This window comes from Protopterus annectens, chromosome 10.part0 (genome assembly GCF_019279795.1).
Source record: "Protopterus annectens isolate FY-2018-M chromosome 10.part0, PAN1.0, whole genome shotgun sequence".
In the NCBI taxonomy this organism is placed as follows: Eukaryota; Metazoa; Chordata; order Ceratodontiformes; family Protopteridae; genus Protopterus; species Protopterus annectens.
This window is the reverse complement of record NC_056744.1, coordinates 477,915,200-477,930,166: the sequence shown is the minus strand read 5'-3', so window position 1 is coordinate 477,930,166 and position 14,967 is coordinate 477,915,200. Positions and strand designations below refer to the sequence as shown.

At 39.7% G+C, this 14,967-nt stretch overlaps 1 protein-coding gene across 2 annotated transcripts in view; it reads left to right on the top strand.

Moving 5' to 3' along the window:
• Positions 1 to 7,615: 7,615 nt before the first annotated feature.
• The window catches only part of LOC122813194 (fizzy-related protein homolog), an 806,647-nt gene continuing 799,295 nt past the window's right edge, over positions 7,616 to 14,967 (top strand). For both annotated transcript variants that reach the window (XM_044085371.1, XM_044085370.1), the window contains exon 1: positions 7,616 to 7,846. The gene's annotated coding sequence lies outside the window, so the exon portion shown is untranslated. The remainder of the gene's footprint in view (positions 7,847 to 14,967) is intronic.

Sequence of the window (14,967 nt, the reverse complement as noted above, 5' to 3'; positions counted from 1 at the left end):
TCTTTCAACATCCTAAGTTCAAAACCAGCCTACCTCAATAACTTATCAGTGCAAGGCAGATGGCAGAAATAGAAGCAGTCAGTTCATCCTGAAGGTACAGCACTCTGAAAACATGTCAGTCAGTACAACTTAATGTAAAGTATAAATAAGCAAGGAGTAACCAGGGAATTTCATATTTGCAAGGAGACAATTCAAATTTGAAGATGGGCTCCAAAATGCAGCCTTCATCTATAAATAGGTTATGTTCCAAGTCTGTAAGACTAGTGAATAAATGCTTTTTTTCCTGGAAAATAACTTTGGCTAACGAATGGAAGCTGTATCCATTCACTTTTCAGCAAATGCCACAGGTTCCAGACTGACCAATATAATCATCTCATATTCTTTTATTCCCTCATGCCTCAAGAGTTTAGTAGAGAGATGTTCTTCCCTTTATGTAAAGCTGGAGTGGAATGTATACATTCCATTCTATTTTTACTTTAGGGTCTCCTTTCAATGTAAAATAAGACAAGGGCAACTTAATACTAATAGCTTCCTCTTGGGAAGAACAGCCATGGTATTCTTTGCTAATGACCCTGACATGTCACAAACCATAGTTACCACCTTTGTACAACTCCTTACTGGCTCAAATGAGGGGGACGTATTACATTCCAGCTTCAAAATGTTGAACTTATCAACCCTGAGGACAGAATTTTGATTCTCAGTAGCAGATCCTTTTCAAAACAAGTTCTCAATATTCTAAAGAATTCACTTATGCTGCATTGATGACCTCAGAAAAGGGCAAAACATGGCATGTCTTCAGTTAATGAGGTCTGGTTTTATAGACTTGAATACACTAGCAAAGACTTAAAAGTGAAAATTCATGGACATTCAGAAGACATATAACTGAAACACTGGTATGTCCTTAAGGGATCATTTGCTTATATCCCATGGGCTTCCACTATAGTTCTAATGTTACATGTAACTTTTGTATTTTGCTTTCGGCCTGGGTTATAGCTAAAGATGGTTGACTGTTGAGCTATATCCACCATCTCAATTATCAAAGTACACAAGTACAAACTTACATCATTTGATTAGGAAGAAAGGGTCAGCAGTACTTGACCTACTCATTAGACCATTGTCAGAACGCAGGCTGAAATGGCTGTACATTTCTGCAAATCAAGACATCAGTATTTGTAACGTATGCTATAATGCATGAAATGTAATCCTCAATAATATGTCATAAAATCAATATAGCTAGGACCTTTAAGAACAAGTTGACCCTAAGGTGCTTTTTAGCAGCATGAAATTTTCAAAAGCAATTGAAAAAATGAACACTTTCTTGAATCAGTGTTTTTAAAACAGTAATTTTACTGAATTCTAGAATTAGTTGTACAAAAACAGCACATAATCTACTTAAAGCCAAGAAAGAAATAACAGTTTGACAACATTCTCTTAATTGTCCCTGATTTTGGTTCAGAATTTTGTGCTTTCCTTTTCAATCATTCCTAAAACTGATGATTTTTGAAGATAAGCTGGTAGATTACAGAATGGCAATATTTAAGAGGTGTAGAGTTATTTTCCTTTAAAAAAATGTGTGTTAATTCACATTCACTAATTTTGGTATCTCAAGTTAATGGAACCTAAATGTTAAAAAGTGTCCTTAATTGTTCCTTATTCTTTTTGGATTTATCATAGATTCGAGGTAAGAGGATGACACCTATAGATGACAGTAATGGTAAAACATATAAATATATATTAATATGTGAACTGTGAATACAAATTTATAAAAGACTGTTGAGTGATCCTGAAATGATGGACTTAAGTCTGGGATTAAGTCTCTCAGCTTAGATCTCAACTGTCCCTGATTCTATTTCATGCTTTTGCTGGAGTCTTCATAAAATGTATGATGTTCTGGCAAATCACTGAGGATTACAAACATAGTAAATAAATATACCCATCAAGTGTCCCTGATTTTTGGAGATATCCCTGATTTTGAGTCAGAAATTTGTTCCGTCTCTCCTAATCCCTCCGAAAACAGGCAAGTTTGGAAGAAAATATGCTGTATTGCACTTAATAAATAATAAAAATAAATGTATATACTTATTTTACTTCAGTAAATGCATATTAATTCACATGGTCTTATTCTGTCATCTTCTGAAGTTAATAGCGCTAATATTAAAAAGAATGTTCCCAATTGCCCCTACATGTTTCAGATTCGTCCCTGACTTTGGACATAAGAGGCTGAGAAGCTAGATATAAGAGTTCCAAATTTCCTATTTTACAGAAATGCATATGAAAGTAAAACAGTGCATTTAAAAATATCCCTGATCTTAGGGCTTTAATTTCTGATCATCTTTAGCCTTTGCATTTAATTCTTGAGCTAAAACGGCTCAGAACACGGCATGAGATCACCAACATGCAAACCAGTTTTACAGAGACACAAACAATAAGGGCCGATGTTAGCATTTTTGAGGGCCCACAGCAAATGTCAAGCTGCAGGCTTCATAGACAGTTCCAGTCTAAGTATCACCATGTCACTGCCACCCCTCCTAAGCAGCCTTTCGGTTCATGCTGCAGAGTTTTAGGAGTAGTACACACAGACTGAACTGTAGCTACAGTGTTCTTACCTTATGACAGGCCTGTGTACTGCACTATGAGTGGCACTTAGTTGCAATGATGATACATTACAACAACTCTGTATACAGGGCTGTACTTAAGTGAAATGGTGCCCTAGGCACTACCTATTACTTCATCCTACACACACACACACCCTCCAGTGCTCCCATCCATTTTCCCCAATGCTGGGCTCCCCACACCAAGCACATTATTCCCTTTCTCATGTTTGTCATACTCTTCAGCTTTTACAAGAACCCATGGCTTTCTTTATTCTTTGAAGTGCATTTTAAAGTTTTTTTTTTTTTGCATAACCTTTTTATCCAGTAATAACTTGAATACAAATGGTGATAAAGAAATTTGGTTTTGCTGTTCATTTTTTGTTTACCTTGTATTCTTTCAACACACCTGACCTGGCCAAGACAGTACTATAATAAATATGTAGGAAATAACTCAATTAAGCCATAGGATTATAGATGCTCTGATGAGTAGTTTAGGGAAATTTTCCAACCTTTAAATCCAGTGGTTGCCTGAATAAAAATCATTAGCAGAAAAAGAATTTTAGTCTTTTATTTTTTTTCTTTCAAGGAAGACAAAAGTTGTGCCCAAAGCTTAATGTACAAAGCTGACAGAATAGTAGCTCACAATAAACTAACAAGATAATTGTTTGTGAGGATACACACATCACATTTAGGAATACTGCCTTCTTAACCACCTCCCTAAAAAGACAGTCACTACCTATGCATCCCTCTGGTGTTAGAGTGGGGTGAAAGCAGAGGTTCAGATGGCCACAGGCCTGTATTTCAAGTGACTGCTGTCATACATGTAAATATCATCCCTCCTCACTCTTAACCCCCCCCCCCAAGGCAGTTACCTTTGTTCATGCCTGATGTGTGACTGTGAGGAAAATTAAAAAAAATAGTGATTACACTAATGTGTTCCAGCTTGTTGCTCCTAGACAAGTGCACTGCCCCTATACAAGCAAAAGTAACCTTTGCACACCATTGTGGTCCATGAGAAAAGTAAAAGAAACAATGACCACACTGTCCCCAGCCCAAACACAATCCTTAAGGACTTCTTGTGCACACCTCTGAAATTTGATTGTGAGGAAAATTAAAGTAATGATCCCACCATCCACAGCCCCCTCACAAATTACAGCAACCTTCTGTACACACTTCTGAGCAGGGCTGTTTTGAGAATGAGCATGGTTGAGGGCAGAGGGCACCACTAAGTTCATGTCAAAATCCATTTATACAGTCTTCTGTGTGGGGTCACCAGAACCCTAGAAGCTCTAAATGTCTGAATGCTTTGTGTTGTATTTTATGTCTTACTTTAAAAATATAATTACTTGTTAAATGCATTTTTTACTGCTACTCTGCTGAGTTATGCATGTGCCCAGATTTATTATTATGTGTGATAAAAATCAGTGATATTTTTGCGGGCGCGCGCACACACACACACACACACACACACACACACACACACACACACACACACACACACACACACTCACTCACTCACTCACTCACTCACTCACTCACACACACATGCCATGCAGACTCCACATAGAGAGATACACAGCCAATATCCCAAGCAGAACAAAGCACTGTGAAATGGCAATGCTACTCACTGCACCACCGTGAAATGTACAGTTGCTTTCACACACATCCTCTTCCTGCCAAGTAACCAAAGACAGCTATCATTTGAAAGGTCTATGTCTGTGATAAGTGAAAGAAATTATGGCCAACTTATTACTGTTAAATACACTGCAACCACAACCCCCCAAACACAAACAGAACTGCAAAGCAAATGATGCTGATGCTAGAAAATGAGATAAATTATAGCCAGCTTGTTGCTCTTACACTGCAACAACCCCCATACACGCACAAGCATAAGCCACAGCAATACTGATTTCAGCAAATGGAAATACAATGTGTGATACTACTATGGCCACAACAGATCAGTGATGCTGTGTAGCAACAACCCCCATACACGCACAAGCATAAGCTACAGCAATACTGATTTCAGCAAATGGAAATACAATGTGTGATACTACTATGGCCACAACAGATCAGTGATGCTGTGTAGCACAACCCCCATACACGCACAAGCATAAGCCACAGCAATACTGATTTCAGCAAATGGAAATACAATGTGTGATACTACTATGGCCACAACAGATCAGTGGTGCTGTGTAGCACAACCCCCATACACGCACAAGCATAAGCCACAGCAATACTGATTTCAGCAAATGGAAATACAATGTGTGATACTACTATGGCCACAACAGATCAGTGATGCTGTGTAGCACAACCCCATACATGCACAAGCATAAGCCACAGCAATACTGATTTCAGCAAATGGAAATACAATGTGTGATACTACTATGGCCACAACAGATCAGTGATGCTGTGTAGCACAACCCCCATACATGCACAAGCATAAGCCACAGCAATACTGATTTCAGCAAATGGAAATACAATGTGTGATACTACTATGGCCACAATAGATCAGTGGTGCTGTGTAGCACAACCCCCATACACGCACAAGCATAAGCCACAGCAATACTGATTTCAGCAAATGGAAATACAATGTGTGATACTACTATGGCCACAACAGATCAGTGATGCTGTGTAGCACAAGCATAAGCCACAGCAATACTGATTTCAGCAAATGGAAATACAATGTGTGATACTACTATGGCCACAACAGATCAGTGATGCTGTGTAGCACAACCCCCATACACGCACAAGCATAAGCCACAGCAATACTGATTTCAGCAAATGGGAATACAATGTGTGATACTACTATAGCCACAACAGATCAGTGGTGCTGTGTAGCACAACCCCCATACACGCACAAGCATAAGCTACAGCAATACTGATTTCAGCAAATGGAAATACAATGTGTGATACTACTATGGCCACAACAGATCAGTGATGCTGTGTAGCACAACCCCCATACACGCACAAGCATAAGACACAGCAATACTGATTTCAGCAAATGGAAATACAATGTGTGATATTACTATGGCCGCAACAGATCCGTGGTGCTGTGTAGCACTTGTCAAACTACAGCAGGGGTAGGTCACATCTATTCGCCTTACTGGGGAGTAATGCATACCTGTCACTGTCCCTGATTTCACATTGTGTTCCTGACACTGCATCTTTTTTTAGCCCCATCCCTTGGAAAAAGCTTGACTTACTGGTAAATCATTCACAATTATAAACAGTCAATACATCCAGACATCAAAGTTTCATACTTATTACTGTCCACATAATACAAGATGATGAACAATTTATTACATTAAATTTTTAAGTTAATAAGAGTAATGTCTGATTTTGAGCCTTTATTCTAGCATTATTTCAAGTTTGCTCAGAACTGTTGAGCAAAGAAGTTGAGAGTTAAAGTGTCTGGTGTCCTGCCAGTGTTTATAAAACTCCCTGAAAGAGAAAGCCATCCTTGAACACGGAAAGGCTGAAAGCCCTGTCACTGTACTCTGTCTCCCACAGGTTGCTAAAGGGTGGCCTATGCCTGGCTTACAGGCAGTCTCTGCCTGTAAATCAAACTGCCCAAGGGTCACTTGCTCCAGGGATCCTAATCTCGCCTCTAACATGAGCAAGTCATGACGGAGAGATAGATACATCTCCCAGAGACTGCCACTTCTTTGGAACAAGCTTCCAGTTCAAATGAAACAGAGCACTTCCCTGACCCTCTTGAAACGCAACCTAGATCAATGGATGGGTGACCGCAAATTCATTCCTGGGGTAACGTCCATGTCCCTCTTGGACAGAGGAAGTCAGTATTAATTACAATAGACTCTTATCTCTGCAAACTTCACTCACCTACCCACTGACAATTGGGGCAACTCAGGATAAATATGGCTAGGCTTGTAAGGGCAGTTAGCCTTGTAACCTTCTATGAACATATTGCAGCATCAGCTATTCTTAAAATCCAAAGTAAGCACAGAAACTGGTCATTGTGGGTTGCTGATCTGTAGCACTTACCTTGTTTATATCACAACTGTTTTGGATAAAGCACATGTCGGAAAATGAATAATCTTTGTTGCCCTCATTTTCCACCCCAGCCAGCAGCAGCTTTTGGAAGGCCCCCACACGTGAAAGGTATTGCAGGCACCTAAATCCGGCTATTATGTTAGCTTTAGTGGAGAGAATGTCCACCAGCAGGATTTAACTACGTATTTAGCTAACTATGTCAGCAGAAAAACATTTAATGAAATTCTGAAGCCTTCCACTTGACAAATAATTCTCATTAAAACCAACGATATCTCTGAATTTGAAAGTAGAGATAGTGCCAATCGTTAGGATTTGTTATACATAGAGTTATCATTACCCCATCTTGTTTAAAAGTACACAATATATTGCTGTACTAGCTTTTGTTGGTTTGACAAACATGAACTAAAATACAATAATTAGCTGTAGTTGGGGGGCCCTCAGCCACCGCAGGGTTCACTGAAGCCTAGGGTTACCACCTGTCCCACTTTGCGAGGGACAGTCCCTCTTTGGGCAGTTGTGTCCTGACAAAAAATTGTAAAAATTGCAAATGTCCTGAGATTTTAGGACAAAATTATTTCCTATATTTTATGTAATAGTTGCATAAAACAGTTATTCTATATGTAAAATACCTAAATGTTATAAGAAACAGAATAAGCAACTAAAATGCTACAAGAATAAGCTTTTATTTAGTCAAAAAGGTCAAGTACTAACCTTTGTACTGACCGTGGGTATGTGTTAGCCTGTAAAATGTGATGTTTGTACCAAAAATGTTCCACTTTGGCCATTTGTAAAGGTGGCAACCCTACTGAAGCCGGCTGTGGAAACAATTTGAAGTTGCATCTGGAAGGTTGCAACAGCCACCACAAGCAAGTAATGATAATTTGTTTTTTTATGTCACATCTACAAGATTTAACATTAAACAAAAAGCAATATAAATGCGCTTTCCAGTACCATGCCTTATATTGTTCACCTTCTCTCCTCTCCCTCACCACCGCCAACTCCTCCTACTCCCAGAGTGCTGCTGCAAATACAAGATGAGGGAATGAACTAACGCGCAGCAGCCATATTGATCACACAATGACAGTTACCTAGCTGTAATCCCCTCCCCCAAAATAAGACATCTGGCGTACTCTTTTTGTACCCTACCTGCCTGCCCTAGCAACAGGTAACTGACCCAGTACCTACCACAGATGAGCACTCTAACCAGCCGATCGCACTACAATATTCTAACTTGGCAGGTAAGTCGGTTCGTGTACAACCTTTTATTTAACATATGAATTTACTGGAAGGTAGAAAGCAGAGTAATGATGTCATGGCAACGGCAGAGGAGAAGGGGGTTGTGAACGAGGTATTGTATACATGATACAAGAATGCGATCACTTTGAACGGCTTTCCGTGTTTTTGCAGGTGTAACAGTTTTAGGAGAGAGCACTTTTGGTAAGCAATATGCATAGATCTTAAAACTCTGCCCAGAGAACTACTTCCCCACGCAGATAAAGGCTATTTTGACGCGTGGGCTAAACAAGTACTCGATGTTTGCATATCTAATTTTCTAATGTACTTTGCATTACACTTTCCATTCATTCATTCTTGCATTCGTTTTCCCATGCGCTGGAGTACTGAGATGGGTAATTATACCCTACAGTAACTATGAAGCTTGGAACCGGTACTGGACGGGACGCCAGTTCCCTCCAGGACACGCGCACCTCACACCCGCAAGCAATTAAAATATCAGTAAGTCATCTGTCAACGTGCCTTTGGTGTTGGAAGAAACCCCCGCAGCTGCACGGAGGACCTGCAGACTCCAACAAGGCACCCCACAGTGTGTGTAAGAGACAGGGGTGACGGTTTGTGTCATAACCGCTCTGTGAAGTTAAGACCTTAACCGTAAGACTTTATAAATATTACTGTAATTTACTTAAAATGTATTAGAACAGTAGGATTTATAACATCATTCATTTTCAAAGCAATAATAAGTATGAAACTATAATGCCTGACATTTTTGACTGGCTGTAATCCTCACTGCTGGACTAGAAAATCAAAAATTGTGTGTGGGACAGGATTAAAACTGGAGGCAAAATTTGGACAGTTTGTGTGTGTGTGTGTGTGTGTGTGTGTGTGTGTGTGTGTGTGACAGACACAGACTGGGAAAGAGATAAGGGTTTGACAATTTGTTAGACCTTTGTGTTTGAGCTTTTACGTCACATTTCTTATGCATGTAACCATCAGCCTCAAGCTCTTAAAATGTGGACTAACCCTACAGTGCAAGACACATGGATTTCAAATTGGTTTGCAAAATTGACCTAGAGACCTGCTTGAAAAAGGAGTTAGTTTATGATATCTGTGTTGAATAAAGACACCTGCAAAAATTGTTATATAGTCCCACCTGCCTTTTGTCTGTGAAAGAACAGCTCACTGGAACAGAAAAACGGCAGGCAAAAGAATCAAGAACTGAGCAATGTACACATGCAGAGTCAGCTTTCCTTGATAAGGGTGTAACAAACATTTTTGGAAGTGTACACTATTTTACAGAATGTTGCCCTCAACCATCTTACTCTGGGACACTGCAAGTTTCAAGACAGCATACCTTTTTAATACTAAAAAAAAAGTCTGTTTAGACAAGCAAGCATTTAGAAACACCTTTGTGTGTGTGTGTGTGTGTGTGTGTGTGTGTGTGTGTGTGTGTGTGTGTGTGTGTGTATATATATATATATATATATATATATATATATATATATATATCTTCTTGTTCATTCGGCTGCTCCCGTTAGGGGTCGCCACAGCAGATCAACTGTTTCCATTTCTTGCTGTCCTCTGCATCTTGCTCTGTTTGTCACACCAACCACCTGCATGTCCTCTCTCACCACATCCATAAACCTTATCTTAGGCCTTCCTCTTTTCCTGTTACCTGGCAGCTTCATCCTTAGCATCTTTTTCCCAATATACTCTGCATCCCTCCTCAGCACAGGTTCAAACCAGCGTAATCTTGCCTCTCTGGCTTTGTCTCCAAACCTTCCAACCTGGCCTGACCCTCTAATATACTTATTCCTAATCCTGTCCATCCTTGTCACACCCAGTGCAAATCTTAACATCTTCAACTCTGCCACGTCAAACTCTGACTCCTGACTTTTTGTCAGTGCCACTGTCTCCAACCCATTTGTATGTGTGTGTGAGTATATATATGGTTCCCCTTCACAAGATCGAGTGAATGGAAGCTCGAAATGCATAATCTCGAGACCAGAATCTCGAACTTCCATTCACTCGAAATTGTGACTGGGAAGTTTAGGGTTAGAAAAAAAAGAGTTCAGTTACCTTTTTGCAAGGGGCAAGGTCCCCCTGCACCCTTGCAGCTGTTATCTAAGAGCTGCGTGACCGCACTATAGCGGAGGACTGCAAAGTCTTCCGTTTGCGCTTATGCATATAGCACGGAACGGGAGATTTCCCTTTCCTTCACTGTAGTGTGATCTTGGAGTAGGAATATTTAAGTAGGGGTTGTGTGGGGGTGCAGGGGCGCAAAGCCCCCCTGCAAAAACATTAGAAAGGTGTTTTTTTTTTTATTTCCCCTTCACACTTTCGTGTTTCTGTAAATTTGAGATTCTGGCTTTGGGGTTATGAATTTCGAGTTTATAGGAATTCGATCTTGTGAAGGGGAACTGTGTGTGTGTGTGTGTGTGTGTGTGTGTGTGTGTATATATATATATATATATATATATATATATATATATATATATATATATATATATATATATCTATATATATTATTCCCTGTTCTCTAACTCAATAGGAAAAGCCTGGAACTCCCTTCCTGCCAACCTCACTGCTATCTCCTCTCTTCCCAGTTTCAAATCCCAACTCAAAACTCACCTCATAACTCACTGGCTCTGTCCCTGTACTAACCCTGACTAGCTTGCAATTTGCTCCTAGTACGCTCATTTATCGTGCATACAAATGTTTACTAAAACTTACTTTTCTGCTATCATGCTCAATTTGAACACCTTCTATTTCTACTCTAAAGTTATGGATAATTTAACTATTTTTAGCTGTAACGCTTAAATGATCTGGCGGGTGTACTCTTCGACCTTAATCTACTAGTGTTTGCCTAGCTCTCCTGTCGGCAACTTTCCTGTAAGTTAGGGCTGCTTATTTTAATAGCGATCATCATTAGAAAGGCTGTGTCTAATGTCCTGGCTATATAGTTGATGCTGAGTGGTCTGTTTACCCTAAATAGCTTTATTATATATTGGCAACTGTTCGGTAAGCTAGGACTGCTTATTTAAATAGAGATTGTCTCTAAAATGGTATTGTCTACCTTCCTGGCTATAGAGCTGATGCTGAGTGGTCTTTTTACCCCTGATATAAGAGCATTTTAATTGTTGTTATCCGGTGAACATTTGGCAAACCTCTGTGGGAGAAACAAGCAGTTTCAAGTGGCTGTTACTTGCGCATTATTCTGGAGAACTAGTCCAAAACCTGTTGAGTAATTACTTAATGACCTAGTAGTGCTTTGTAAGAATAGGCTTGTTGTGATTATTCGATTGCCTTCTAGTTCACTATATGTAATGATAACTATTTATGTGTTATCCACAAGTAGGCTTTAGTTTACATTTTATTGCTCTTAAAATTGTAATTGAAAGGGAATCTCACCGGTCCCATGTGCCTACATATAACTGCTTGCTTATTTTATGTCTCTGTATCTATCTGAGAGTAGTAACTTAAGACTGAGATCATAGCATCCTTGAATACTGTATATTACTGTTATAACTGTGTCTTCACCCTGATTGTTTTAATAGTACAGCAGACATTAATGTTGCCATAACACCTAACTCATAATTTTTTTTATCTTTCCACTCTTCCTAGCTCTCTACCACCTATCCTGTACTAAGGGACCTGCCTGGTCATTAACGACCCCTTTAATTTACTTTCAGCCATCCCAACGTCTGGCCAAAGAAACCTGCTGCCCCAGCACTTTTTCCCGTTACCAAAGGGATTAAGACAGTATGTTCCACCCTGGGCCTAATTGTTAAGCTGACTTATTTATTTATACTTTACCTAGTATAGAAATTTATTAAGATACCGAGTAAGGAAGCCAGCAGCCATACTTTTTACTAGACCTGTGGCTACTGCTAATTTCTCCCCTTGGAATCTATTATCTGAACTACCTCTACCAGCTAACTTTATTACAGCTACCTTTGTTGTATTCTACTCTCTGCCCACTAGGTAACACCCTAATCTAGCCTTGGGCTATAACTCTTATGCCACCTTCCCAAATATCATCTCAGAATACTTTCTCAGATTTCATCCCTTGACTAGTTGCTAATCTTCCTGCTGTATCACACTGCTCTTACATTTTCTCTCCTGACCATCTAGCTATATTTTTTTCTTCTTTCCACTCCACTATCCTTCTCTACCTCACACCTGCTTTACCACACTCTACTTACCTGTAACTATTTAGCATGCCTCAATAATCTGCTGCTCTCAGATTGTCTCTGTAGAATCTTCCTTTGTCTGCTCTAACCCACTCCATTCGCCCTGCGGGCTCACTCCACTTCCCTACCCTACCCCCAAGTCCTACCCACCCCAGTGGTCCTACATTTATACTTCCAGGGCCACACCCCCTTCCTTGCTATCCAATAGCTGTCAAGTACTCATTACAAGTCAAATACCTACACACCCACTCCCATACTGAAACTAACTCTACTACCCCTTAAATATTCCTTTACTCCAGACTCTCTCTCTGCCTACCCCCTAACTTCTGACTACATTCTGTACTCTCCCTCAGCATGCACTTAACTCATAAACCCAGATTTATAAATCTGTTTCTCTCACTTGCAACACTATCTATTCTTTCTATACCCTATATCCTTACCTTATGTGAAAATCTACAGTCTGCCACATCTCACCAGCCCCTAAAACAAACATTGCTATTAAGTCAGCTAGCCTTCCAAAGCCATTGAAACATAACATCTACCTCAACCTATCTCTTGCCAAAATATCATAGAATAGCCCATTTTACTTTCATCCAATATAGGAAATCACAAAATAATTGCTGTAAACTACTAAAGCTTTCATGTAGTCCTGAAAGATAATCTCTCCTTCATGGTGACATTCATCCCAACCCAGGACCAAATAGCAACACCCCTATAAACCCCCTCCTACCTCATCTATCCTCCCCCTTCACTCCCAGTAAAACCCCAAATTTTCTACTCATAGCCCTTCTCAATATAAGGAGTGTAAACAATAAAGTTAGCCAAGTACACACTCTGCTAGATACACACTCGTTTGATATCTTATGCTTAACAGAAACCTGGCTCAAACCAGTAACAAAGGACAATGAAATAATCCCACCTGGTTATAATATCTTGAGATTAGAACGAACAGCCAAAAAGGGTGGTGGGGTAGCAATTCTATACAAATCTCAGTTACAGGTTACTTCTCTAGGAGTACAACCACCTCTAGATAGCAAGGTTGAAGTCCTTATCTCCAAGCTCCAGGTCAATGCTAATACATCTATATACATATAATATGCTCCTACCTACCTCCAGGCCATAACATCAGCATCCTAGAAAGTATACTCTGCTGGTTTTCTACATCCTTCCCACAGGAAACCATTGTACTCGGTGACTTTAATATAGACCGGAACGCCTGTACCTCACATAAACCCACAACCCATATAAACCTTCATGGCTTTTCCCAAACAATTACTACCCCTACCAGAATCCATAAACCCAGTAGCAAAGAAAGTACCTTAGACTGGATCTTAACTAACATCCATCCTCTGTCATACAAAGTAGGTATCCTTCATGATGATGTTAGTGACCACTCACTTACCTATTTATCTAGACAAAAAACCTTTATCCCAAACCAAACTACCTTTAAAACCACCTAGAACAAAAAAGATTTCAATCCAGCAAACTTCCAGGCAGAGTTTCAAGCCTGTGACTGGTTACCCTTAAAACAACTCCCTCTTGAGGAAGCAGTATCCTATTTTAACTCCAAATTCTTACAAATGCTGGAATTCCATGCCCTCTCACACTCTATAAGAACTAGAAGTAAAGCAGCCCCATGGCTTACTAAAGAGACTAGGGCAACAACTCCTACTAAGAAGTAAAATCTGGTCCAAGTGGAGAAACACTAAAGACCCAATTGATTGGCAATACTTTAAACAGCTAAGAAATGCCACCAAAAATCAATACTTCTTGATAAAAAAACTATTACTTTGAACTCCAGCAAAAGCACCAACAACAACCACAAACCTTCTGGTCAGGCATAAATAGACTTTTACACACAGGCCACTCCAAAACACCAACCCCATCAGGTCTCTCTCTTAACACTGCCAACCAGATTGCTGATGCTTTTAATACCTTTTTTTGCTGAAACTGTCCAATCTCTAGCAAACACCTTACCACCTATTAGTTCTACCCTCTCATCCTCCCTAGCAAGCATACCTTCTACCTTTCATTTAAAACCAGTTCCTACATCCCTCATCTATACTCTACTTCATAAACTTAAACCATGTACTCTCTCCTACCAGCTGAATACCTTCAAATTGCAGCAAACGTACTTGTCTATCCCATTTCTATCCTAATTAATAGAACACTCACTGAAGGCTCCATACCTTCTCTCTGGAAAATCTCTCACATAATCCCACTTCACAAGGGTGGTAACTCAACTAAACTCTCTAACTTTTGGCCTATAACCCTACTTTCTCCTCTAGGCAAAATCATGGAAAAATGCATCCACCAACAACTTCTTGACCACCTTCTCCAAAATAAACTTCTAGCTGACTGTCAGCATGGTTTTAGACCTTTCCATGGTACCACCACTGCTCTCCTATCCTTTACTGACTGCATTAATAAACATTGTAATAATAACATGCTCTCCTCTGCACTTTTCATAGACTTATATAAAGCTTTTGATATGGTTAGCCATCAAATACTTCTTAACATACTCAAATCATTCTCACTTGACTCACAGGCATTACAATGGTTCAAGTCCTACTTACATAATAGACAGCAAGCTGTCCTTTGGGACAATAACCTATCCAAACATCTCCCTATTACCATTGGTGTCCCTCAAGGCTCTATCCTGGGACCTCTACTCTTCTCCATATTCAAAAATGATCTTAGTATAAATCTACCTCTAGCTACCTGCATACAATATGCAGATGACTCTACACTGATTTGTAAAGCTTCCTCTTCATCTGAACTCCAATCCATCGCACAAACAGTATGTAACCTAGTCGAAAACTGGTTCCAACAACTTTGCCTCCTCCTAAATGCCAAAAAAAACAAAACTATTGCTATTTACTCCAACTCTTAAATCCTCCCCAATAAATTTCACTATTACATCCAGCAATGGT